Here is a 24,839-nt window from a genome sequence, read left to right on the forward strand (position 1 = left end):
TGGCAGGCAGATTCTCAATCACTGCGCCACTGGGGAAGCCCGAGCCTGTGTTTCTCTTTAGAGCTGAGGTTAGTCTCCTGGAGGCAGCATATAGTTGCATTTTGTTTTTCAATCCATCCAGCCACTCTGTGTCTTTTGATTGGTGAATTCAATCCATTTACATTTCAGGCGATTATTGATAGACAAGGACTTAGTACTACCATTTTATCTTTTCTGGTTGCTGTGCACCTTCGCAGTTACCTTTTCATTGTGTGTCTCTCTGCCATTTTGGTTTGGTGGGTTTTTTATGATGTTTTCTCGGTTTCTTCTTTTTTAATGCTTTGTGTCTCTTCTCTTACTTATATTTTGTGGCTACCATGGGATTTTTATAAAATGTCTCATAAATAAAATAGTTCTTTTTCTGCTGATAACATCTTGTGTTCATTTACCTATATAGGTTCTGTCCTTTCCTTTTTCCCTTTTGTGTTTTTCTTGTCTCAAATTATCCCTTTTTATTCTGTGAATATGTTACCAAACTGAAGTAGCTATAGTTATTTTTCTACTCCCCCCTTTTAACCTTTATGCTATAATATAGTGTTTAAAAACCAATTCTGATACAGAGTTGCAATTTTCTGATTGTCTATTTATCACCTTAATCAATGTTTTGTGTAGTTTTGCCTTTTTGTTTCTGGTAGAATTTCGTCTAACGTTTCTTGTAAGACAGGTCTAATGTTGATGAATTCTCTAAGCTTTTGTTTGTCTGGGAAAGTCTTTCTTTCTCCTCCACATCTGAATAATAACTTTGCTGGATAGGGTATTCTTGGGTGGCTGTTTTCATCTTTCAGTATTCTGAGAATGTCATTCCATTCCCTCCAGGCCTGCAGAGTTTCTGCTGACAAATCTGCTCATAGCCTAATAGGAGTTCCTTTGTAGGTTACCATTCTTTTTTCCTTGGTTGCCTTGAAAATTCTTTGTCATTGAATTTTGACAATTTTAATGTAATGTGTCTTGTAAAAGGCCTTTTCGCATTGAGGTTATTAGGTGTTCTCTTAGCTTCATGAACTTATATATCCAGTTCCTTCCCTAGGTTTGGGAAGTTCTCAGCTATTATTTCTTTAAATAAACTCTCTGATCCCTTCTCCCTCTCTTCTCCTTCTGGGACACCCATTACCCTAATGTTGCCCTTCCTAAAAGAATTGAATATCTCTCATAGAATTTCCTCATTTTTTAATATCTTATTTCTCTTTCCTCTTCTACTTATATCATTTCTAGATTTCTATCTTTGAGCCCACTAATTCTCTCTTCCATATGGTCTGCTCTATTTCCAATGCTTTCTGATGCATTCTTCATCTCATTTACTGAGTTCTTCAGCTCCTAAGTTTCTGTTTGGTTCTTTTAAGAATTTCACTCTCCTGGGTAAAGTATTCCTTCTGTTCATTAGTGTTATTTCTGAGCTCATTGCACTGCCTTTCTGAGTTTCTTGTATCTTATTGAGTTTATTCCTGGCAGTTATTTTGAATTTTAGATCACAATATTCCATCAGTTTAAGATTGGTTTTTTGGAGAATTGTAAGTTTCATTTTGTGGCACGGTGTTACTGTGGTTCTTCATGGTGTTTGATGAGCTGTCCCTCTGCTGGTGCGTTTGAAATAACAAAAGCATTTTTATTTGACTCTAAAGAATCATCCGGTAAAAATTTAGAGGCCATTCTTTTGTTTCTCAGTAGGTGGCGCTATAGCACAAGTTTTTGGTTTCTCTTACCTGAGCTGCTTCTGTTCATATTTGCGAGTTTGCACTTTCCACAGCCTCTGTCAGAGGTGTTGTCCTGTGCCCTTGCTGTTGCTTCTTGTGCCTCTGGGGTCTTAGGTACCTAGCTGCTCTCAGTGACTCTGGCATCACTGCCTAGGGCACTTGGATAGTGAGCTCTTTTTGCCATGACTGAGATCCCCTGATTCACAGGCTCTTCTGCTGCTGCTGGGGGGGGTGTGAGGGTGAGGAGGTAGCCAGGGTAGCGGGGGCACCTCTGCTGTGTCCAGTGTTGTAAGGTTTGTAGGTTCCACCACTGTGGGGCATGGGAGTCGGGGCCAGAGTTGTGGGCGCCTCAGCAGCTGGAAGAATGGGTTCCAGGTTCCACTGCCATTGCTTCCTAGTTACCTGTGGCCACAGGTGCCTTGCTGCCTGAAGGCTGGAGTCATGTGCACCGCCTCCTCTGATGCTACCAGATTCTCTGCTGCTGTGGGCTTAGCCATCCTAGCCAGAAGGCCAGGGCTGCAGACACCACCTCCAGGTTCCCTGGTTCCACATCCTCTATGTGTTCCAGTCCACCCACCTTTAGACGTACAGACGTGTGGAATTCTCTGGAACCTTGTTGGGCAGAGGTATCTTTGTTGAGTTGTAGATGTTCTACTGGGTGTAGAGTGAAAGGGAGAGACAGAGGGAGTGTTTCAATCTGCCATGCTGCTGATGTCACTCTGCCACCATTCTACATTTTGCCTCTATGGTTTTGACTATTCTAAGCTCTGCACACAAGTGGAATCATGTAGTATTTGTCTTTTTGGGACTGGCATATTTTCCTTAGCAAAATGCCCTCAAGGTGCATCCACTTTGTAGTATATGTCATAATTTCCTTCTTTTTAGATGATGGATATTTCATTGTATTATATGCCACACTTGGGTTGCTTCCACAGATTTCCCGGTCCCAGAGTCCCAATGCACAGCAGCATATAAAGGTTCAGAGACATCCAGGAGATAGGAAAGCATGTTTATAAATTTTAAACATATGTCTGTATATAGGCAGAGACAAGGACTCCTCCTCCTCCTCTTTTTTTTTTTTTTTTTTTTTGCAGTACGTGGGCCTTTACACTGTTGTGGCCTCTCCCGTTGTGGAGCACAGGCTCCGGACGCGCAGGCTCAGCGGCCATGGCTCACGGGCCTAGCTGCTCCACGGCATGTGGGATCTTCCCGGACCGGGGCACGAACCCGTGTCCCTTGCATCAGCAGGCGGACTCTCAACCACTGTGCCACCAGGGAAGCCCTCCTCCTCCTCTTTGACTTCTTCCTCCTTCTCCTTACTTTTTAAACATACCTACTTAAAACATTGCCCAGCCCTGCTCTTTTTTCGTGTGGTAAAAAAACACATAACATAAATTTACCCTCTTAATTTTTAAGTGTATTGTATAGTATTGTTAACTATATGCACATTGTTATACAACAGATCCCAATAATTTTTTTCATCTTGCGTGACTGAAACTATTGTAAACAGTGCTGCAATGAACATAGGGGTGCATATATCTTTTCAAATTAGTGCTTTAGAATTCTTTGGATAAATACCCACAAGTGTGATAGCTGGATCACATGGTAGTTCTTTTCTTAATTTTTTGATGAATCTCCATGCTGTTTCCATAGTAGTAACACCGAATCACGTTCCCACCAACACTGTAGGAGGGGCTCCCTTTTCTCCACATCCTCACCAACGCTTGTTATTTCTTGCCTATTTGATAATAGCCATTCTAACCGGCATGAGGTGATCGCTAATTGGGGTTTTGATTTGCACCTGCCTAATAATTAGTGATGTTGAACATCGTTTCCTGTGTGGGAGAAGCGACAGGATTCAAGGGAGGATGGAGACATAGTCTTGGAACAAATAGGAATCTGGCACCTTTGGGGGGGACAGTCAATAGTAGGAACTGCTCAACAGTCCTGCCTTGGAGCTACTGCCAGAGTGGCTTTAGCGGTTTTTCTGCACTGTGTCACTGCCTTCAAGATGTGCGGTCCCATGACAGATATACTGACCAGCTACATGTAGATCACATGTCAAGCCCTTGGCTGGGAGAGGGGAGAGAAAGTGACCAGTGAAGGGACCACATGGGTTTCTATAGCAGAATGGCAGGTGACTTGGATTTGCCATCCCAGCAAGACGACACACAGTGGCAGAGAGGCATTCCACTTTGGGAAATGACACTTTTTCCACATGAGCATTATACAGCATTCATCAGCAAAATATCTTTGTGTGCCTACAAGGGATATGGTAGAAAACAAAACCAAGAGAGTCCCTGCCGTCGTAGAAAGAAGACACAAAATAAACAAATGTGGTGGTGGTCTTAGAACATGGCCCCAGTTCTCTGGCGCTCCTCTCAGGGAGAGGTGGAGTTGATGCCTCTCCGCCCTGAGTCTGGGCGGGCCTGGGGTTGCTTCAGCCAATAGAGAACAGCACAAGTGACCTCACAGACTAGCTCATAAAAGGTCATGTCTCTCAGAACACTTGCTCTTCTGACTCCTCTTGCGGGCGCACCTGTAAATGCGCTCAGAAGCGCAAACCAGGTGGAAAGGCCACATGGTGGCACTGTACTCAGTCCCAGGTGAGCATCGTCTTCCAATGAGCACAGCGCAGGAATCCAGACACGTGATCCTAGCCCCCAGCCATCGAGGTCACCCCCGACATCGTGGCACAGAGACAATTCATCCTTGCTGTGCCCTGTCCAAATTCTGACCCACAGAATTCGTGAGCACCGCAAAATGGCTATTGCCTCACCAAATTTGGGATGGTTTGTTATGTAGCAGTATATATTCAGAACAAGCAAATATATAACGTTAGAGTTATGCAACGGCAGTGTTACAAAGAAAAGAAAAGCAGGGGAGGGGAAGTGCTGACGAGGAAAGTGGCAAATGAAGTGACTTCAACCAAAGCTGTTAAGGAAGAAAAAAAGCGAACCAGGACGAGGGGCAGAGCAAGAACTGAGAACCGTGACTTGCGCCCAGGAGGGTGTGTAAAGCTGCCGAGCGCTGCTTGCCTCGGGCTCACAGCTTCCCAGGGTGGCCCCTTCCCACCGGCCTGAGCGCAGAGAACCACACGTTGTGGCTTCTAAATTCAGGCCAGCTGCTTCTCTGGGGGAACTCAACCAAATTTTTATAATTGATTTTTGTTTAATCCTGGGTAATTTAAAGGATCTTTACGAGCCCTTTTGACCAAAGGCAATATTCCTACCCACTTTTTAATTTACTTTTTTGCACAGGGTATAAAATTTGAAAGGTACAAAAGCTCCAGAGCAAAAAGTCTCCCTTCCAGTCCTCTCTCTATCCCACCCAGTTACCCTCCCGTTGAGGCAACTCTCTTACCAATTTTGGGGGGGGGCGTCTTTCTAGAAGCGGTCTCAGCATTTACAATCAAACAATAGCAAACAATACCCATCATAATACGACTTGATTTTTTTTCACTTATGTCTCAGAGTTTTCTCCAGATCATTCCATAGACATGTTTCTCATTCTTTAACACTTTTTCTTTTTTGCGTTGGAATAATTTTAGTTTTACAGAAAAATTGCAAAGACAGTATACAGCTCCTATACACCCTTCACCTAGCTTCCCCTGCTATTAACATCTAACAACTGTGGCACATTTGTCAAAACTAAGAAGTTGTCATTAGTACAATACTATTAATGAAATGACATAATTTATTCCAGTTTCACCAGTTTGTCCACTGATAGTCTCTTTCTGTTCCGGAACCCAGCCCAGGGTACCCATAACACCTAATCATCGTGTCCCCTTAGTCTTTTCCAATCTGTGACAGTTTCTCATTCTATTTGTATTTTTAGGACCTTAACACTTTTGAAGAATACTGGCTAAGTATTTTATAGAATGTCCTTCCATTTTTCTGATATTTTCTCATGATTAGAATGGGGTTGTAGGTTTCTGGAAAGAATATTCAGAGTGAAGTACCCTTTTCAATGCATCATATTAGGGCCTTAACAGCATGACATTAATGGTGATATAACTTTAATCAGTAGGTTAAGATTGCATCTGCCAGGTTTCTCCACTATAAAGTTATTATTTTTTCCTTTCTGAGCTCTATTCCTTGGAAGTGGGTCACTCAGTCCAGATCACACACAAGGGGAAAGGAATTAAGCTCCATCTCCCAGAAGGGGGCAGGGATAATTTACACATATTATTTGGAATTCTTCTGTGTGGAAGATTGGTCCCTTCTCCTCCATTTATTCATCATTCAGTCATGTTTTAAAATTTGAAATATAATTGATTTACAGTATTAGTTTCAGATGTACAACATAGTGATTCAGAACATTTATAGTTTATACTCCACTTAAAGTTCTTATAAAATGTTGGCTGTATTCCCTGTGCTGTACATTACATCTTTGTAGCTTATTTTTCTTCTATACAGTAGTTTGTGCCTCTTAATCCTCTAAACCCCTTCCCTCTCCCCGCTGGTAACCACTAGTTTGTTCTCTGTATCTGTGAGTCTGTTTCTGGTTTGTTCATATTCATTCATCAGTTTTGTTTTTTTAGATTCCAAATATAACTGGTAACATACAGAATTTGTCTTTCTCTGTCTGACTTATTTCACTAAGTATAATACCCTCCAGGTCCATCTATGCTGTTGTAATGGCAAATTTTCATTTTTTCTATTGCTGTGTAATATCCTATTGTGTATGTGTATATGTGTGTGTGTGTGTGTATGTGTATATATGTCACATCTTCATTTGTTGGTAGACACTTAGGTTGCTTCTATTTCTTGGCTATTGTAAATAATGGTGTTATGAACATTGGGGTGCATGTATCTTCTCGAATTAGTATTTTCCTTTTCTTCAAATATATGCCCAGCAGTGGGATTGCTGGATCATATGGTAGTTCTATTTTTAGTTTTTTGAGGAACCTCCATACTGCTTTCAACAGTGGTTGCACCAATTTACATTCCTACCAATAGTGTACAAGGGTTCCCTTTTCCCACATCCTCACCAACATTTCTTATTTATGATCTTTTTGATGATAGCCATTCTGATGGGTGTGAGGTGATATCTCATTGTGGGTTTGATTTGCATTTCTCTGGTGATTAGCAATATTGAGCATATTTTCAGGTGTCGGCCATCTGTATGTCTTCTTTGGAAAAATGTCTATTCAGGTCTTCTGCCCATTTTTAAAATCAGGTTGTTTTTTTGTTTGATACTGAGTTAAATAAATTGTTTATATATTTTGGACATTAACCCCTTATCAGTCATATCATTTACAAATATTTTCTCTCATTCAGTAGGCTGTCTTTTTGTATTGTCGAGAGTTTCCTTTGCTGTGCAAAAGCTTTTAAGTTTAGTTAGGTCCCATTTGTTTATTTTTGCTTTTGTTTCTTTTGCCTTAGGAGACAGATCTAAAAAAATATTGCTACGATTTACGTCAAAGAGTATTCTGCCTACATTTTCTTCTAGGAGTTTTATGGTTTCCAGTCTTAAGTTTAGGTCTTTAATCCATTTTGAGTTTATTTTTGTATATGGTGTGAGAAAATGTTTGAATTTCATTGATTTATATGTACCTGTCCAGTTTTCCCAGCATGACTTATTGCAGAGACTGTCTTTTCCCCATTGTATATTTTTGCCTCCTTTGTCATAGATCAATTAGCTATAAGTGTGTGAGTTTGTATCTGGGCTGTCTATTCTATTCCATTGATCTGTGTGTCTCTTTTTGTGCCAGTACTTTACTGTTTTGATTACTGTAGCTTTGTAGTATAGTTTGAAGTCAGGGAGTGTTATACCAACAGTTCTGTTCTTTCTCAAGATTGCTTTGGCTATTTGGGGTCTTTTGTGTTTCCGTACAAATTTTAGAATTATTTATTCTAGTTCTGTGAAATATGCCATTGGTATTTTGATAGAGATTGTATTGAATCTGTAGATTGCCGTGGGCGGTATGATCATTTTAACAATATTGATTATTCCAGTCCATGAACACATTATACTTTTCCATCTGTGTGTGTCATCTTCAATTTCAGTCTTATAGTGTAACATCCTGACAATGCTCCAAGTGTGCTTGAAAAGAATGTGTAATCTGCTGCTACTGTGTGGAGTTAACTGAATAAACATCAGGTTCAATTTTTTTTTTCTTTTTTTTCCTCAGTACGCAGGCCTCTCACTGTTGTGGCCTCTCCCGTTGCGGAGCACAGGCTCTGGACGCACAGGCTCAGCGGCCATGGCTCACGGGCCCAGCCACTCCGCGGCATGTGGGATCTTCCCAGACTGGGGCACGAACCCGTGTCCCCTGCATCGGCAGGCGGACTCTCAACCACTGCGCCACCAGGGAAGCCCCAGGTTCAATTTTTGATAGTGTTTTTCAACTCTTCTATTCCTTATTGATTTTATGTCCAGTTATCCTAATAATTTGTGAGAGAGTGGTATGGAAATTTCCAAGTATAATTTTTTTTTTTTTTTGCGGTACGCGGGCCTCTCACCGTTGTGGCCTCTCCCGTTGTGGAGCACAGGCTCCAGATGCGCAGACTCAGCAGCCATGGCTCAGAGGCCTAGCCGCTCCGCAGCATGTGGGATCTTCCCAGACTGGGGCACGAACCCGTGTCCCCTGCATCGGCAGGTGGACTCTCAACCACTGCACCACCAGGGAAGCCTGCAAGTATAATTTTTGAATGAACTGTCTTTTTCTCCATGTAGCTGTTCAGTTTTCCCAGGACCACATATTGAAGAGAATGTCTTTCCCCCATTGTGTATTCTTGTATCCTTTTTTATAGATAAATTGGCCATAAGTGCATGGGTTTATTTCTGGGCTCTCTATCATGTTCCATTGATCTGTGTTTCTGTTTTTGTGCCAGTACTATACTGTTCTGATTACTGTAGGTTTGCAGTACAGTCTGAAGTCAGACAGAGTGATACCTCCAGCTTTGTTTGTTTGTTTGTTTTCCTTCAAGATTGCTTTGACTATTTGTGATCTTTTATGGTTCCATATAAATTTTAGGATTATTTGTTCTAGGCCTGTGAAAAATGTCATGGGTATTTTGATAGGAATTGCATTAAATCTGTAGATTGCTTTGGGTAGTAAGGACACTTTAACAATATTAATTCTTCCAGTCTATGATCACAGGACATCTTTCCATTTCATGTCATCTTTCAGTTTCCTTCATCAATGTTTTATAGTTTTCAGAGTATAGGTCTTTCACCTTGTTAGTTTATTCCTAGGTATATATTCTGTTTGATGTGATTTTAAATGGAATTGTTTTCTTGTTTTCTCTTTCTGATAGTTGATTATTAGTGTATAGAAAAGCAACAGATTTCTATATATTAATCTTTTTTTATTTTATTTTTGAATTTTACTTATTTTTTTATAGAGCAGGTTCTTATTAGTCATGAATTTTATACACATCAGTGTATACATGTCAATCCCAATCGCTCAATTCAGCTCGCCACCACCCCCCACCCCCCCACTGCTTTCCCCCTTGGTGTCCATATGTTTGTTCTCTACATCTGTGTCTCAATTTCTGCCCTGCAAACTGGTTCACCTGTAAAATATTTCTAGGTTCCATATATATACAATAATATACGATATTTGTTTTCCTATTTCTGACTTACTTCACTCTATATGACAGTCTCTAGATCCAACCACCTCTCAACAAATGACCCAATTTCATTCCTTTTTATGGCTGAATAATATCACATTCTATATATGTACCACATCTTCTTTATCCATTTGTCTGTTGAAGGGCATTTAGGTTGCTTCCATGACCTGGCTATTGTAAATAGTGCTGTAATGAACATTGGGGTGCATGTGTCTTTTTGAATGATGGTTTTCTCTGGGTATAAGCCCAGTAGTGGGATTGCTGGATCATATGGTAATTCTATTTTTAGTTTTTTTTTTGTTTTTTTTGTTTTTGTTTTTGTTTTTTTGCGGTACGCAGGCCTCTCACTGTTGTGGCCTCTCCCATTGCAGAGCACAGGCTCCGGACGCGCAGGCTCAGCGGCCATGGCTCACAGGCCCAGCCGCTCTGCGGCATGTGGGATCTTCCCGGACCGGGGCATGAACCCATGTCCCCGCAGACTCTCAACCACTGCGCCACCAGTGAAGCTCTATTTTTAGTTTTTTAAGGAACCTTCATACTGTTCTCCAGAGTGGCTGTATCAATTTACATTTCCACCAACAGTGCAAGAGGGTTCCCTTTTCTCCACACCCTCTCCAGCATTTGTTCTTTGTAGATTTTCTGATGATGCCCATTCTAAATGGTGTGAGGTGATACCTCATTGTAGTTTTGATTTGCATTTCTCTAATAATTAGTGATGTTGAGCAGCTTTTCATGTGCTTCTTGGCCATCTGTACATCTTCTTTGGAGAAATGTCTATTTAGGTCTTCTGCCCATTTTTGGATTGGGTTGTTTGTTCCTTTAATATTGAGCTGCATGAGCTGTTTATATATTTTGGAGATTAATCCTTTGTCCGTTGATTCATTTGCAAATATTTTCTCCCCTTCTAAGGGTTGTCTTTTGGTCTTGTTTATGGTTTCCTTTGCTGTGCAAAAGCTTTGAAGTTTCATTAGGTCCCATTTGTTTATTTTTGTTTTGATTTCCATTACTCTAGGAGTTGAATCAAAAAAGATCTTGCTGTGATTTATGTCAAAGAGCGTTCTTCCTATGTTTTCCTCTAAGAGTTTTATAGTGTCCAGTCTTACATACAGGTCTCTAATACATTTTGAGTTTATTTTTGCATATGGTGTTAGGGAGTGTTCTAATTTCATTATTTTACATGCAGCTATCCAGTTTTCCCAGCACCACTTACTGAGGAGACTGCATTTTCTCCATTGTATATCCTTGCCTTCTTTGTCATACATTAGTTGACCATAGGTGCATGGGTTTATCTCTGGGCTTTCTGTCTTGTTCCATTGATCTATGTTTCTGTTTTTGTGCGAGTACCATATTGTCTTGATTACTGTAGCTTTGTAGTATAGTCTGAAGTCAGGGAGCTTGATTCCTCCAGCTCCGCTTTTTGCCTTCAAGACTGCTTTGGCTATTCCAGGTCTTTTGTGTCTCTATACAAATTTTAAGATTTTTTGTTCTAGTTCCCTAAAAAATGCCATTGGTAATTTGATAGGGATTGCATTGGATCTGTAGATTGCTTTGGGTAGTATAGTCATTTTCACAATATTGATTCTTCCAGCCCAAGAACATGGTATATCTCTCCATCTGTCGGTATAATCTTTAGTTTCTTTCACCAGTGTCTTACACTTTTCTGCATACAGGTCTTTTGTCTCTCTAGGTAGGGTTATTCCTACGTATTTTATTCTTTTTGTTGCAATGGTAAATGGGAGTGTTTCCTTAATTTCTCTTTCAGATTTTTCATCATTAATGTATAGGAATGCAGGAGATTTCTGTGCATTAATTTTGTATCATGCAACTTTACCAAATTCATTGATTAGCTCTAGTAGTTTTCTGGTGGCATCTTTAGAATTGTCTATGTATATAGTATCATGTCATCTGCACACAGTGACAGTTTTACTTCTTCTTTTCCAATTTGTATTCCTTTTATTTCTTTTTCTTCTCTGATTGCCATGGCTAGGACTTCCAAAACTATGTTGAATAATAGTGGTGAGAGTGGACATCCTTGTCTTGTTCCTGATCCTAGAGGAAATGCTTTCAGTTTTTCACCATCGAGAATGATGTTTGCTGTGGGTTTGTCATATATGGCCTTTATTATGTTGAGGTAGGTTCCCTCTATGCCCACTTTCTGGAGAGTTTTTATCATAAATGGTGTTGAATTTTGTCAAAAGCTTTTTCTGCATCTATGGAGATGATATATGGTTTTTATTCTTCAGTTTGTTAATATGGTGTATCACAGTGAATGATTTGCATATATTGAAGAATCCTTGCATCCCTGGGATGAATCCTACTTGATCATGGTGTATGATCCTTTTAATATGTTGTTGGATTCTGTTTGCTGGTATTTTGTTGAGGATTTTTGCATCTATATTCATTAGTGATATTGGTCTGTAATTTTCTTTTTTTGTAGTATCTTTGTCTGGTTTTGGTATCAGGGTGATGGTGGCCTCATAGAATGAGTTTGGGAGTGTTCCTTCCTCTGCAGTTTTTTGGAAGAGTTTGAGAAGGATGGGTGTTAGCTCTTCTCTAAATGTTTGATAGAATTCACCTGTGAAGCCTTCTGGTCCTGGACTTTTGTTTGTTGGAAGATTTTTAATCACAGTTTCAGTTTCATTACTTGTGACTGGTCTGTTCCTATTTTCTGTTTCTTCCTGGTTCTGTCTTGGAAGGTTATAACTTTCTAAGAATTTGTCCATTTCTTCCAGGTTGTCCATTTTAGTGGCATAGTGTTGCTTGTAGTAATCTCTTAGGATGCTCTGTATTTCTGTGGTGTCTGTTGTAACTTCTCCTTTTTCATTTGTAATTTTATTGATTTGAGTCCTCTCCCTCTTTTTCTTGATGAGTCTGGCTAATGGTTTATCAATTTTGTTTATCTTCTCAAAGAACCAGATTTTAGTTTTATTGATATTTGCTATTGTTTTCTTTGTTTCTATTTCATTTATTTCTGCTCTGATCTTTATGATTTCTTTCCTTCTGCTAACTTTCGGTTTTGTTTGTTCCTCTTTCTCTAGTTCCTTTAGGTGTAAGGTTAGATTGTTTATTTGAGATTTTTCTTATTTCTTGAGGTAGGCCTGTATTGCTATAAACTTCTCTCTTAGAACTGCTTTTGCTACGTCCCATAGGTTTTGGATCATTGTGTTTTCATTGTTATTTGTCTCTAGGTATTTTTTGATTTCCTCTTTGATTTTCTCAGTGATCTGTTGGTTATTTAGTAATGTATTGTTTAACCTCCATGTGTTTGTGTTTTTTTACGTTTTTTTCCCTGTAATTGATTTCTTTTTTTTTTTAATTTTTTTATTAGTTTCTGCTTTATAACAAAGTGAATCAGTCATACATATACATCCGTTCCCACATCCCTTCCCTCATGCATCTCCCTCCCTCCCACCCTCCCCATCCCACCCCTCCAGGCAGTCACAAAGCACCGAGCTGATCTCCCCGTGCTCTGCGGCTGCTTCCCACTATCTATCTACCTCACGTTTGGTAGTGTATACATGTCCATGCCTCTCTTTCGCTTTGTCACAGCTTACACTTCCCCCTCCCCATATCCTCAAGTCCATTCTCAAGTAGGTCTGTGTCTTTATTCCCGTTTTACCCCTAGGTTCTTCATGACATTTTTTTTTAATTCCATATATATGTGTTAGCATACGGTATTTGTCTTTCTCTTTCTGACTTACTTCACTCTGTATGACAGACTCTAGGTCTATCCACCTCATTACAAATAGCTCAGTTTCGTTTCTTTTTATGGCTGAGTAATATTCCATTGTATATATGTGCCACATCTTCTTTATCCATTCATCCGATGATGGACATTTAGGTTGTTTCCACCTCCGGGCTATTGTGAATAGAGCTGCAATGAACATTTCGGTACATGTCTCTTTTTGAATTATGGTTTTCTCAGGGTATATGCCTAGTAGTGGGATTGCTGGGTCATATGGTAGTTCTATTTTTAGTTTTTTAAGGAACCTCCATACTGTTCTCCATAGTGGCTGTACCAATTCACATTCCCACCAGCAGTGCAAGAGTGTTCCCTTTTCTCCACACCCTCTCCAGCATTTATTGTTTCTAGATTTCTTGATGATGGCCATTCTGACTGGTGTGAGATGATATCTCATTGTAGTTTTGATTTGCATTTCTCTAATGATTAATGATGTTGAGCATTCTTTCATGTGTTTGTTGGCAGTCTGTATATCTTCTTTGGAGAAATGCCTATTTAAGTCTTCTGCCCATTTTTGGATTGGCTTGTTTGTTTTTTTGCTATTGAGCTGCATGAGCTGCTTATAAATTTTGGAGATTAATCCTTTGTCAGTTGCTTCATTTGCAAATATTTTCTCCCATTCTGAGGGTTCTCTTTTGGTCTTGTTTATGGTTTCCTTTGCTGTGCAAAAGCTTTGAAGTTTCATTAGGTCCCATTTGTTTATCTTTGTTTTTATTTCCATTTCTTTAGGAGGTGGGTCCAAAAGGATCTTGCTGTGATTTTTGTCATAGAGTGTTCTGCCTATGTTTTCCTCTAAGAGTTTGATAGTTTCTGGCCTTACATTTAGATCTTTAATCCATTTTGAGCTTATTTTTGTGTATGGTGTTAGGGAATGATCTAATCTCATACTTTTACATGTCCCTGTCCAGTTTTCCCAGCACCACTTATTGAAGAGGCTGTCCTTTCTCCACTGTACATTCCTGCCTCCTTTATCAAAGATAAGTTGACCATATGTGCGTGGGTTTATCTCTGGGCTTTCTATCCTGTTCCATTGATCTATCTTTCAGTTTTTATGCCAGTACCACACTGTCTTGATTACTGTAGCTTTGTAGTATAGTCTGAAGTCAGGGAGCCTGATTCCTCCAGCTTCGTTTTTCGTTCTCAAGATGGCTTTGGCTATTCGGGGTCTTTTGTTTTTCCAAACAAATTTTGAAATTTTTTGTTCTAGTTCTGTGAAAAATGCCAGTGGTAGTTTGATAGGGATTGCATTGAATCTGTAGATTGCTTTGGGTAGTAGAGTCATTTTCACAATATTGATTCTTCCAATCCAGGAGCATGGTATATCGCTCCATCTATTTGTATCATCTTTAATTTCTTTCATCAGTGTCTTATAATTTTCTGCATACAGTTCTTTTGTCTCCTTAGGTAGGTTTATTCCTAGATATTTTATTCTTTTTGTTGCAATGGTAAATGGGAGTGTTTTCTTGATTTCATTTTCAGATTTTTCATGATTAGTGTACAGGAATGCCAGAGATTTCTGTGCATTAATTTTATATCCTGCTACTTTACCAAATTCATTGATTAGCTCTATTAGTTTTCTGGTAGCATCTTTAGGATTCTCTATGTATAGTATCATGTCATCTGCAAACAGTGACAGCTTTACTTCTTTTCCAATTTGGGTTCCTTTTATTTCCTTTTCTTCTCTGATTGCTGTGGCTAAAACCTCCAAAACTAGGTTGAATAAGAGTGGTGAGAGTGGGCAGCCTTGTCTTGTTCCTGATCTTAGTGGAAATGGTTTCAGTTTTTCACCATTGAGGACAATGTTGGCTGTGGGTTTGTCATATATGGCCTTTATTATGTTGAGGAAAGTTCCCTCTATGCCTACTTTCTGCAGGGTTTTTATCATAAATGGGTGTTGAATTTTGTCGAAAGCTTTCTCTGCATCTATTGAGATGATCATATGGTTTTTCTCCTTCAACTTGTTAATATGGTGTATCACATTGATTGATTTGCGTATATTAAAGAATCCTTGCATTCCTGGAATAAACCCTACCCGATCATCGTGTATGATCCTTTTAATGTGCTGTTTGATTCTGTTTGCTAGTATTTTGTTGAGGATTTTTGCATCTATGTTCATCAGTGATATTGGCCTGTAGTTTTCTTTCTTTGTGACATCCTTGCCTGGTTTTGGTATCAAGGTGATGGTGGCCTCGTAGAATGAGTTTGGGAGTGTTCCTTCCTCTGAAATTGTTTGGAAGAGTTTGAGAAGGATGGGTGTTAGCTCTTCTCTAAATGTTTGATAGAATTCGCCTGTGAAGCCATCTGGTCCTGGGCTTTTGTTTGTTGGAAGATTTTTTATCACAGTTTCAATTTCAGTGCTTGTGATTGGTCTATTCATATTTTCTATTTCTTCCTGATTCAGTCTTGGCAGGTTGTGCATTTCTAAGAATTTGTCCATTTCTTCCAGGTTGTCCATTTTATTGGCATAGAGTTGCTTGTAGTAATCTCTCATGATCTTTTGTATTTCTGCAGTGTCAGTTGTTACTTCTCCTTTTTCATTTCTAATTCTATTGATTTGAATCTTCTCCCTTCTTTTCTTGATGAGTCTGGCTAATGGTTTGTCAATTTTGTTTCTCTTCTCAAAGAACCAGCTTTTAGTTTTATTGATCTTTGCTATCGTTTCCTTCATTTCTTTTTCATTTATTTCTGATCTGATCTTTATGATTTCTTTCCTTCTGCTAACTTTGGGGGTTTTTTGTTCTTCTTTCTCTAATTGCTTTAGGTGCAGGGTCAGGTTGTTTACTCGAGATGTTTCCTGTTTCTTAAGGTGGGATTGTATTGCTATAAACTTCCCCCTTAGAACTGCTTTTGCTGCATCCCATAGGTTTTGGGTCGTCGTGTCTCCATTGTCATTTGTTTCTAGGTATTTTTTAATTTCCTCTTTGATTTCTTCAGTGATCACTTCGTTATTGAGTAGTGTATTGTTTAGCCTCCATGTGTTTGTATTTTTTACAGATCTTTTCCTGTAATTGATGTCTAGTCTCATAGCATTGTGGTCGGAAAAGATACTTGATACAATTTCAATTTTCTTAAATTTACCAAGGCTTGATTTGTGACCCAAGATATGATCTATCCTGGAGAATGTTCCATGAGCACTTGAAAAAAATGTATTCTGTTGTTTTTGGATGGAATGTCCTATAAATATCAACTAAGTCCATCTTGTTTAATGTATCATTTAAAGCTTGTGTTTCCTTATTTATTTTCATTTTGGATGATCTGTCCATTGGTGAAAGTGGGGTGTTAAAGTCTCCTACTATGATTGTGTTACTGTCGATTTCCCCTTTTATGGCTGTTAGTATTTCCCTTATGTATTGAGGTGCTCCTATGTTGGGTGCATAAATATTTACAATTGTTATATCTTCTTCTTGGATCGATCCCTTGATCATTATGTAGTGTCCTTCTTTGTCTCTTCTAGTAGTCTTTATTTTAAAGTCTATTTTGTCTGATATGAGAATTGCTACTCCAGCTGTCTTTTGATTTCCATTTGCATGGAATATCTTTTTCCATCCCCTTACTTTCAATCTGTATGTGTCTCTAGGTCTGAAGTGGGTCTCTTGTAGACAGCATATATATGGGTCTTGTTTTTGTATCCATTCAGCCACTCTGTGTCCTTTGGTGGGAGCATTTAGTCCATTTACATTTAAGGTAATTATTGATATGTATGTTCCTATTCCCATTTCCTTAATTGCTTTGGGTTCGTTATTGTAGGTATATTCCTTCTGCTGTGTTTCTTGCCTAGAGAAGTTCCTTTAGCACTTGTTGTAAAGCTGGTTTGGTGGTGCTGAAATCTCTCAGCTTTTGCTTGTCTGTAAAGGTTTTAATTTCTCCATCAAATTTGAATGAGATCCTTGCCGGTTAGAGTAATCTTGGTTGTAGGTCCTTCCCTTTCATCACTTTAAGTATATCATGCCACTCCATTCTGGCTTGTAGAGTTTCTGCTGAGAAATCAGCTGTTAACCTTATGGGAGTTCCATTGTATGTTATTTGTCATTTTTCCCTTGCTGCTTTCAATAATTTTTCTTTGTCTTTAATTTTTGCCTATTTGATTACTATGTGTCTTGGCGTGTTTCTCCTTGGGTTTATCCTGTATGGGACTCACTGTGCTTCCTGGACTTGGGTGGCTCTTTCCTTTCCCATGTTAGGGAAGTTTTCAACTATAATCTCTTCAAATATTTTCTCTGGTCCTTTCTCTCACTCTTCTCCTTCTGGGACCCCTATAATGTGAATGTTGTTGCATTTATTGTTGTCCCAGAGATCTCTTAGGCTGTCTTCATTTCTTTTCATTCTTTTTTCTATATTCTGTTCCGTAGCAGTGAATTCCACCATTCTGTCTTCCTGGTCACTTATCCGTTCTTCTGCCTCAGTTATTCTGCTATTGATTTCTTCTAATGTAGTTTTCATTTCACTTATTGTATTGTTCATCTCTGTTTGTTTGTTCTTTAATTCTTCTAGGTCTTTGTTAAACATTTCTTGCATCTTCTTGATCTTTGCCTGCATTCTTTTTCTGAGGTCCTGGATCATCTTCATTATCATTATTCTGAATTCTTTTTCTGGATGCTTGCCTATCTCCACTTCCTTTAGTTGTTTTTCTAGGGTTTTATCTTGTTCCTTAATCTGGTACATAGCCCTCTGCCTTTTCCTCTTGTCTATCTTTCTGTGAATGTGTTTTTTGATCCACAGGCTGCAAGATTGTACTTCTTCTTACTTCTTTTGTCTGCCCTCTAGTGGATGAGGCTATCTAAGAGGCTTGTGCAAGTTTTCTGATGGAGGATCGTGTGATTTTTTACCCTTTCTTTTGTTAATGTGTTGTATCACATTGATGGATTTGTGGATATTGAATCATCCTTGCATCCCAGGAATAGATCCCACTTGATCATGTTGTATGATCCTTTTTATATATTGTTTTATATATTGTTGAATTCAGATTGCTAGTGTGTGTTTGAGGATTTCATTAGAGGTATCAGCCTGTAGTTTTCCTTTTTTTGTAGTGTCTTTGTTTGGTTTGGTGTCAAGGTAATGTTGGCAGCCTGGAATGAATTTCGGAGTGTTTTCTCCTCTTCAATTTTGAAATAGTTTGAGAAGGAGAGGTATTAGCTCTTCTTTATATGTTTGGTAAAATTCCCCTGTGAAGCCATCCAGTCCTGTACTATTTTGGTTGGGGGGGGGAGTGAGGAGAGTTCTTCACAAATTCAGTTTCATTGCTAGTAATTGGCCTGCTCAGATTGTATATTTCTTCCTGATTCAGTCAGGTCAGGTTGTATGTTTCTAGAAATTTGTTGATGTCTTCTAGGTTGTCCAATTTGTTGGCATTTAACTGTTCATAGTATTCTTTTATTTTTTGGTATTTCTGTGGTATCAGTTGTTATTTCTCCTCTTTTATTTCTTACTTTGTTTATTCGGGTCCTCTCTCTTTTTTTCTTGCTAAGTCTGGCTAAAGACGTATCAATTTTGTTCATCTTTTTTAAAAAATACAGATCTTGATTTTATTGATATTTTCTATTTTTTTCTCTATTTTTTCTCTAATCTTTATTATTTTTTTCCTTCTGCTGACTTTGGGCTTTGTTCTTCTTTCTCTTATTCCTTTAGGTAGTAGGTTAGGTTGTTTCTTTGAGATTTTTCCTATTTCTTGAGATAGGCGTGTATAGCTATAAACTTCCCTCTTCAAACTGCTTTTGCTGCATCCCATAGATTTTGGAATGTCCTGTTTTTATTTATTTTTTAATTAGTTACATTTATTTTTGGCTGTGTTGGGTCTTCGTTGCTGTGCATGGGCTTTCTCTAGTTGTGGCGAGTGGGGGCAACTCTTCGTTGCAGTATGCAGGCTTCTCATTGTGGTGGCTTCTCTTGTTGCAGAGCATGGGCTCTAGGTGTGCCGGCTTCAGTAGTTGTGGCACGTGGGTTCAGTAGTTGTGGCTCGCAGGCTCTAGAGCACAGAGCTCAGTAGTTGTGGTGCACATGCTTAGTTATTCCACAGCATGTAGGATCTTCCCTGACCAGGGATTGAACCCATGTCCCCTGCATTGGCAGCCAGATTCTTAACCACCACACCACCAGGGAAGCCCTTTATTTTGTTCTGTCTTGAGGTATTTTCTCATTTCCTCTGATTTCTTCATTGACCCACTCTTTTTTAGTAGCAAGTTGGCTAGTCTCCTCGTGTTTATGTTCTTCCCATTTTTCTTCCTTGATTGATTCCTAGTTTTCTACTGTTGTGGTCAGAAAAAGTATTTGATATGATTTCTATCCGCCTATATATGTTGAGGCATATTTTGTGGTCTTGCTTGTGGTCTACCCTGGAGAACATTCCATATGCACTTAAAGCATGTGTATTCTACCATTTTTAGATGGAATATACTGTAGACATCTATTAAGTTCTACTTGTCTGTGTCATTTAAGGCCACTGTTTGCTTTTTGATTATCTGTCTGGATGATCTGTCCCTTGATGTCATTGGGGTGTTAAAGTCCCCTACTATTATTGCATTATTGTCAGTTTCTCCCTTTATGTTTGTTAATATTTGCTTTATATATTTAGGTGCTCCTATAATAGGTGCATCTGTGTTAATGAATGTTATATCCACTTCTTGTACTGATCCCTTTATCATTATATAATGCCCTTCTTTGTCTTTTGTTGTAGACTTTGCTTTAAAGCCTATTTTGTTTGACATAAGTATTGCTACCCCATGTTTCTTGTCATTTCCATTTGCATGAAATATATTTTTCCACCCCCTCATTTTCAGTCTGTGTGTCTTTACCTCTGAACTGAGTCTTTTATAAGCAGCATATAGATGGGTTTCTTTATTTTATCCAGTCAGCCGCCACCCTATATCTTTTGATTGGAGCATTTAGTCTGTTGACATTTAAAGTGATTATTGGTGAGTAAGTACTTACTGGCATTTTGGTACTTGTTTTGTGGTTGGTTTTTTAGTTTTTCTCTGGCCTTTTCTTCTTTTAATTTCTTCCCTTGTGGTTTGATGGTTTTCTTTAGCAGTATGCTTATGATCCTTTCTCTCTGGTATTTGTGTATCTATTCATAGGTTTTAGATTTGTGGTTACCATAGGGTTCATATATGTTGACCTATAACTATATCTATTTGTTTTAAACTGTTAGTCATTTAAGTTCAAACACATTCTAAAAGATATACATATTTTACTTCCATCCCCCACATTTTGTTTTTGATATCATATTTTACATCTTCATGTTTATCCCTTAATTGTTTATTGTAGTTATAGATGATTTTACAATTTTGTCTTTTAATCTTCATCCTAGCTTATTTAAGTGGTTGATCCATAGGCTTTACTATATATTTGCCTTTACTAGTGGGATTTTCCCTTTCTTATGGATTCTTATTTCTTATAGCCTTTTCTTTTCCACTTAGAAAAGACCCTCTAACATTACTTTTAGGGTCAGTTTAGTATTGAGTTTTAGTTTTTGCTTGTTTGGGAAGTTCTTTATCTCTCCTTCAATTCTAGATGATAAGCTTGCTGGGTAGAGCATCCTGTGTTGTAGGTTTTTCCCTTTCAGCATTTTCAATGTATCATGCCACACCCTTCTGGCCTGCAAAGTTTCTGCAGAGAAATCAGCTAATAGCCATTTGGCATGTCCCTTGTTTATAACTCTTTGTTTTTCTCTTGATCCCTTTAGAATTTTTAACTTTTGCCATTTTAATTATGATATGTCTTGGTGTGGATCTCTTTGGATTCATCTTTTCTGGGACCCTCTGTGCTTCCTGTACCTGAATATCTATTTCCTTCTTCACTTTCAGGATGTTTTCAGCATAATTTCATCAAAAACATCTTTTACCCCTTTCTCTCTCTTCCTCTTTTCAGACCCCTATAATGTAAATGTTGGTACATTGATGTTGTCCCAGAGGTCCCTTAAACTGTCCTCATGTTTTAAATTTGTTTTCCTTTTTTACTGATTGGATGATTCTCATTATCCTATCTTATAGATCACTTATGCATTCTTCTGTATCACCTAGTCTGCTGTTAATTCCTTCTAGTGTGTTTTTCATTATAGTTATTGTATTCATCAGATTTGACTGGGTTTTTAAAAAATATTTTCTAGTTCCTTATTAAAATTATCACTGTGTTCATCTATTCTTTTCTGTACATCAGTTAACATTCTTATTACTAATGCTTTGAACTCTTTTTCTGGTAAATTATTTATTTCTGTTTCAGTAGTTGTTTTTTCTTGTTATTTCATTTGAAACAAATTCCTCTGTCTTCTTGTTTTTTTTAAATAAATGTATTTATTTTATTCATTTATTTTTAGCTGCGTTGGGTCTTCGTTGCTGCTTGGGCTTTTCTCCAGCTGTGGGGAGCAGGGGCTACTCCGCATTGTGGTGTGCAGGCTTCTCATTGCGGTGGCTTCTCTTGTTGCAGAGCATGGGCTCTAGGTGCGTGGGCTTCAGCAGTTGTAGTTCACGGGCTCTAGAGTGCAAGCTTTAATAGTTGTGGCACACAGGCTCAGTTGCTCTGCGGCATGTGGGATATTCCCAGACCAGAGCTTGAACCCGTGTCTCCTGCATTGGCAGGCAGATTCTTAACCACTGCGCCACCAGGGAAGCCCCTGTCTTCTTGTTTTGATTAAATGTTTCTGTATCCATGAAATTAGGTGAAACAGTTACCTATCCTGGTCTGGAAGGGGTGTCCTTGTGTGGGAGCATCCTTGTACAGTTTGTGTGTGCCCAGTGTCTTTTCTGGGAGAGCTGTATCTGACATGAACACAACTTACATGCCCCAAGGTGTGCTGGCAGCTATCACCTTGATAGGATGTGGAGCTGGAGATGGAGGGGCTATGGCTAGAGCCTGGTGTGAGCAGGGTCTTCTCCTCTGCTTAGTGACCAGCACCACTCTATTGGGTGCAGGGTCAACTCCCAAGTTGCTGGAGCAGAAGCCCTGAGGGTCAGGTCCAAGATGGTTCTGTTTCCTCTCAGTGTGTGCTCTCCCTGCTCCCAGCACTGGCACATTTTCCCAAAAGAGGAGCAGTGTTGGGCAAAAGAAGCTGGAGTGGGTGCTCAGCATGGGTTAGGGCATGGGCTGGAGCAGTCCCTGCACCAGTCAGAGTTCCTGCTCATTCCCTATCTGCTGCCTCTGCAAGCACCAATAATGGCTGCTCTCGCCTGTTTAGATGCTGTGTTGGGTCTGAGCTGGCTTTGTCCCCTACAACTATGCATTCCCCTCAGCTGTGGCAGTCTTTGCCCTAGTGTGGAGCTGTGCCATGGAGTAAGAGGGGCTGGAGTGGGCACTCAGCTCAGGCTGGGACACACTGGGGCAGTTGAGAGAAACTGGCCAGAGTTCCAGACAGTTTTAATCTGTTTCTTCTACCTTGTTTTAGGAATTAGCAATTATGTGTGTACCCTTCAGGAGCAGAGTCTAGGTTTCTTACAGCCCTGCTGTCAGTCCCACTGGTTTCAAACCTGTTATGGGGACTCATCCTCCCAGTGTCAGACCCCAAGCCCAGGATGTTCAATATGTGTTTCAAACTGCTCACTCGCCAGGGTATATCTCCAAGCCCATGTAATCCTCCTCCTCTTCTCTGTCTGCTTCCAGGGATGCAGATCCCAACCTGATCACTTTTCTTTCCTTCCTGCCTGATTCTCTGTGGATCTTTCTTGCAGCCTTGGTTTTATAATAGTCTTTCTGCCAGTCTCCAGTTTGTTTTCAGTGAGAATTACTCCAACTGTATGTGTATTTTTGATGTGTTTAAGGGGGTAGGTGAGCTGGCATCCTCCTACTCCACCATCTTTTTTTTTTTTTTTTTTTTTTTTTCCTTTTTGCGTTATGTGGGCCTCTCACTGTTGTGGCCTCTCCCGTTGCGGAGCACAGGCTCCGGACGCGCAGGCCCAGCGGTCATGGCTCACGGGCCCAGCCGCTCCGCGGCATATGGGATCCTCCCAGACCGGGGCACGAACCCGTATCCCCTGCATCGGCAGGCGGACTCTCAACCACTGCGCCACCAGGGAGGCCCCTACTCCACCATCTTAATCTCCTCCAAAATTCATTTTTGAAGGATAATCTTTCTGCATATAGAATTCTTGGTTGGCAGTTTTTCTTTTAGCACTTTGAATATGCCACTCCACTGTCTTCTACCATTGCTTCTGAGAACTTGTTTCCCTGAGTCATTTTTCTCTTGCTGTTTTGAGATTTTTCCCTTTGCATTTCACAGTGTATTTAGGTAGGGCTCCCTTTGAATTTACTTAACTTGAGATTCATTGATATTTTTGGATCTGTAGATTTAGTGATCTTTACCAAATTTGAAAGTTTGGGGCCATGATTTTTCAACTTTTTTTTTTTTTTTTTTGGCTGCTTGGCATGTTCATTGCTGCACACGGGCTTTCTCTAGTTGCAGCAAGCGGGGGCTGCTCTTCATTGCCATGCATGGGCTTCTCATTGTGGTGTCTTCTCTTGTTGTGGAGCACAGGCCCTAGGTGTGCGAGCTTCAGTAGTTGTAGTGTGTGGGCTCAGTAGTTGTGGCTTGCAGGCTCTAGAGCTCAGGCTCAGTCATTGTGGCGCACAGGCTTAGTTGCTCCATGGCATGTGGGATCCTCCCAGACCAGGGCTCAAACCTGTGTCACCTGCATTGGCAGGTGGGTTCTTTTTTTTTTTTTTTTTTACATCTTTATTGGAGTATAATTTCTTTACAATGGTGTGCTAGTTTCTGCTTCATAACAAAGTGAATCAGTCACACACACACACATATGTTCCCATATCCCTTCCCCCTCACATCTCCCTCTCTCCCATCCTCCCTATCCCACCCCTCTAGGTGGTCACAAAGCACCAAGCTGATCTCCCCGTGCTATGCGGCTGCTTCCCACTAGCTATATATTTTACGTTTGGTAGTGTATATATGTCCATGCCACTCTCTCACTCTGTCACAGCTTACCCTTCCCCCTCCCCATATCCTCAAGTCCATTTTCTAGTATGTCTTTGTCTTTATTTCTGTCTTACCCCTGAGTTCTTCATGACATTTTTTTTCTTAGATTCCGTATATATGTGTTAGCATACTGTATTTCTCTTCCTCTTTCTGACTTACTTCACTCTGTATGACAGACTCTAGGTCCATCCACCTCACTACAAATAACTCAATTTCGTTTCTTTTTATGGCTGAGTAATGTTCCATTGTATATATGTGCCACATCTTCTTTATCCATTCACCCGATGATGGACACTTAGGTTGTTTCCATCTCCTGGCTATTGTAAATAGAGTTGCAATGAACATTTTGGTACATGACTCTTTTTGAATTATAGTTTTCTCAGGGTATATGCCCAGTAGTGGGATTGCTGGGTCATATGGTAGTTCTATTTGTAGTTTTTTAAGGAACCTCCATACTGTTCTCCATAGTGGCTGTATCAATTTACATTCCCACCAGCAGTGCAAGAGTGTTCCCTTTTCTCCACACCCTCTCCAGCATTTATTGTTTCTAGGTTTTTTGATGATGGCCATTCTGACTGCTGTGAGATGATATCTCAGTGTAGTTTTGATTTGCATTTCTCTAATGATAAATGATGTTGAGCATTCTTCCATGTGTTTGTTGGCAGTCTGTATATCTTCTTTGGAGAAATGTCTATTTAGGTCTTCTGCCCATTTTTGGATTGGGTTGTTTGTTTTTTTGTTATTGAGCTGCATGAGCTGCTTGTAAATTTTGGAGATTAATCCTTTGTCAGTTGCTTCATCTGCAAATATTTTCTCCCATTCTGAGGATTGTCTTTTGGTCTTGTTTATGGTTTCCATTGCTGTGCAAAAGCTTT

At 39.6% G+C, this 24,839-nt stretch overlaps 1 pseudogene; it reads left to right on the plus strand.

Annotated features, from left to right (window-relative positions):
* The first annotated feature begins 4,275 nt into the window (after positions 1–4,275).
* Positions 4,276–24,839, plus strand: part of LOC132476944 (chromobox protein homolog 1-like) — a 38,311-nt pseudogene continuing 17,747 nt past the window's right edge.

The sequence above is a fragment of the Mesoplodon densirostris genome, chromosome 16, assembly GCF_025265405.1.
Source record: "Mesoplodon densirostris isolate mMesDen1 chromosome 16, mMesDen1 primary haplotype, whole genome shotgun sequence".
NCBI lineage: Eukaryota > Metazoa > Chordata > Mammalia > Artiodactyla > Ziphiidae > Mesoplodon > Mesoplodon densirostris.